General features: G+C 57.6%; 1 long non-coding RNA gene across 1 annotated transcript in view; it reads left to right on the top strand.

Annotated features, from left to right (window-relative positions):
- Window positions 1-2,024: 2,024 nt before the first annotated feature.
- The window catches only part of LOC107195533, a 4,250-nt gene continuing 3,275 nt past the window's right edge, over window positions 2,025-2,999 (top strand). Inside the window, exons 1-2 of the long non-coding RNA XR_001516716.2 lie at window positions 2,025-2,381; window positions 2,603-2,845. This is a non-coding gene — a long non-coding RNA (uncharacterized LOC107195533). The remainder of the gene's footprint in view (window positions 2,382-2,602; window positions 2,846-2,999) is intronic.

Raw genomic sequence — 2,999 nt, 5'->3', positions numbered from 1 at the left:
CGGCGTCCACCTCGCTGTCCCGCTGAGGGGGTGGCCCGGGGGCGCTGTGGTGAGTGCTGGGGTCTCCCTCCGCCTCCTTCCCCGGCAGTTAGTGCAGAAGAGGGGGCGAAACAAAGGCCCCTCGGCAATTATCCTGAAGGACTCAGCTACCGCCTCTCACTGTGACTGCTGCGGACTGAAGGTTCAGATCCCCCAGAACTCACAGGCTGAACCCCAACCCCCCAGTGTGATGGTGTTAGGAGGTGGGGAGCACGGACCCCCCGTGATGGGTTGGCGCCCCGATGAGGAGGGGCAGTAGAGAAAGATGCCCCCGGCTGCCTCCCTCCCTCTCTCTCTCCCCCCACAGGGTGAGGAGAAAACAAGGAATGACCAGGACGGGGCCCCCCCAGAACCTGCCACGAGCACGCTGGACCCTGACCTCCGACTTCCAGCCTCCAGCACCCTGAGACGGAAAGGTCTGTCGTTTAAGCCACACAGACATGACCACGGCCGGATGAAGGTGAGCAGAGCGGGCCTGGATCTCGCATGCCCAGGACGTAAGGGGCGCCCGCCTAGGTCTAGATGAAGTTTGTGGGACCGGAGAGATCTCTGCTGTGCCGACGTGTGAGAGGGAGCGTGGGGGGCCGTGCCCAGGGCAGGGCGTCCGTGGGGCTTGGTGTCCTGGGAGGGAGGCCTGGACAGGCCTCATGCGACACTTGGCTCTGCCGTTTACCAACTGAACGACCCTGTTCATCTTGTTTAAAGCTTTTCCTCCCATAAACAGGGTACCACTGGCTCTGACCTCATGGGATCGCTGTGAGGCTTGAGGGGAGCAGCAGGTATCGAGTGCATAAAATGGCGCTTGGGCCTGGGCCAGAAGAAATGGTGCATTTGGGCCGCTGGACATGGCCACCTTCGCTCGGTCACCCCTGAGCTCCACGTCTGCTCAGCGTGTCGGGGCTCGGTGGACCCTGGGTTCTGTAGGCCGGTGACCCCTTGCAGCTCACAAACCCGGCCATGCCACCCCCCAAAATCAATTTATTCTGCTGTAACTCAGTTTCTCCATCAATCTCCCAATCTGCCATTTTTAATGTCAGGCAGTTTGGGGGTCGATTTGTTCAAATCAGAATATTCCTGGGTGATTCATGCTTTCCGTTCACCTTCCTCCATGGGCTTGGGTTTGAGATCTAGGAGGTCCCTGGCATTCGCTGAGACATCTCCATTCTCCATAGGGACTAGGTTACTGCCCCCACAGTTTAGGGGACCCGTCTGTTCCCCCTCTTCATTCGCTTCGAGGCCTCTTGCTCTGCCGGCCCTCGCTCAGGACTGCCAGGCCCTGCCGGGGGAGGGGGAGGGGCGGGCAACGCATGGGGACCCTCAGATGCTCTCTGCCAAACTCGAGGCCCCACGGAACCCCGTGGGAAAGACTCCGGCGCTGACCCCTGCCCTCTGGACTATTGCTCTCCCGATGCTGGAAGGCGGATGGGATGTAGCGTCCCCCGAGGGACGGCTTCCTGGCTCAGACACAGCCATCTCCTCAGTCTGCACGTGAAAGGGGCCGGCGAGCTCTAGCAGGCCTCTTCCAATGGGGGGGGGGAGGTTCCACCCTTGTGACCTCATGACCTCCCTAAGGCCCCGCCTCCTAGTACCAACACCTTGGGGGTTAAGATTTAACATAAATGGGGTGAAGAGAGACAGAAACATTTAGTCTGTAGCAAATGGATAGGCAAATTATGGTATATGCATACAAAAGAATACTATACAGCAAGGAAAAAGACCCCCTGCAAAATGGGCAAATCTCAGGAATATGACGCTGAGCAAAAGAAGCCAGATGCAAATGAACACGTGTTGTGTGATGCCATTGATGTTGTTCTCTATCTGTCTTTAGGCAAAAAGAGGAATGTTGAGTGTGTCTTTAAGCAGAAGTCTCAGTGAGGATAAATGTCTGGGTGGTGGTTACTCGGGTTAGTGGCGGGGGCGGGGGGACATGTGAGGGACGGACACATTTCCCCCTCTTGACCTGGGTGTTGGTCACGCAGGTGTTCACATATGCAAAACCGCACGTGCCCGGACGGTGCCCATGAGATGCGTGCCCTTCACGTGTGCAAGTTACATCCTAGGATGTGAGGACAGAAACGATTTACTCCCTACTCAGAGTCCACAGAGCGCACACAGAGAGGCCGTCGTAAATGCTTTTGGAAGGAAGCGGAGGGTGCCCGCTGCTTCTGGGGCCGCCCGGGGTGTGAGCACGGGGGCCTCCGAGCCTCTGGTGTTCCCTCCAGCTCCCCCGAGCCCGTGCGTGTCCCCGATGTCCTCAGGTCACCCTAGGAGGAAGAACGCCCCGTGACTCAGCACCGACGACACGTAACATCTCGTTTTTCCCTTCCGTGACCCAGGAGCAGGTAAGGAGGTGACCTCTCTTACCTGTGCCCAGCACGGAGGTCCCATCCTCTGTGGACTCAGGAAGCCGGCCCAGTTCTCCTGCCCGTTTGAGTTCAGAGACCCCAAATATCAGGGGCCACATGAGCTGAGAGACAGCAGCCATGTAGGGCCATCCCCACCCTCAAACTCCTGCCGAGCCCCCTCTCTGGTGCTGGAGATCTCAGGGTTCGTCCTAATGCAGATCGAAAAGAACCTTCTGGAAATCATGCTCAGCATCTCCTCACCACCCGACCTGGAGCCAGGCCTGAGGAAGGATGGCGGTCAAAGTGGCAGCTGCTGTTGAGCCAGCTTTGAACTTGAACCAATTTGAAATCCAGGTCATAAATCCCCAGCTCCGCCTGGGGGACTCACCTTCAGGTCTGGGCGTGGAGTCTGCAGGAGAGGCCGGGGGTCTCCAGCACAATGCGGCATTGACAGGACTGTGGTGAGTGAGAGTGAATGAGTGTGTGTGTGTGTGCGCGTGTGTGTGTGTGCGCGTGCGTGTGTGCATTGGCTTGTTTTTCTTTATCTATCTACACACACATACATATACATATACACATACACAGTTTGTGTGTTTAGGTCAGTTTGGGTAAGAC

This window comes from Pteropus alecto, unplaced genomic scaffold (genome assembly GCF_000325575.1).
Source record: "Pteropus alecto unplaced genomic scaffold, ASM32557v1 scaffold213, whole genome shotgun sequence".
NCBI lineage: Eukaryota > Metazoa > Chordata > Mammalia > Chiroptera > Pteropodidae > Pteropus > Pteropus alecto.
The sequence above is the reverse complement of the archived record's forward strand: the minus strand, read 5'-3'. Positions and strand labels throughout refer to the sequence as shown.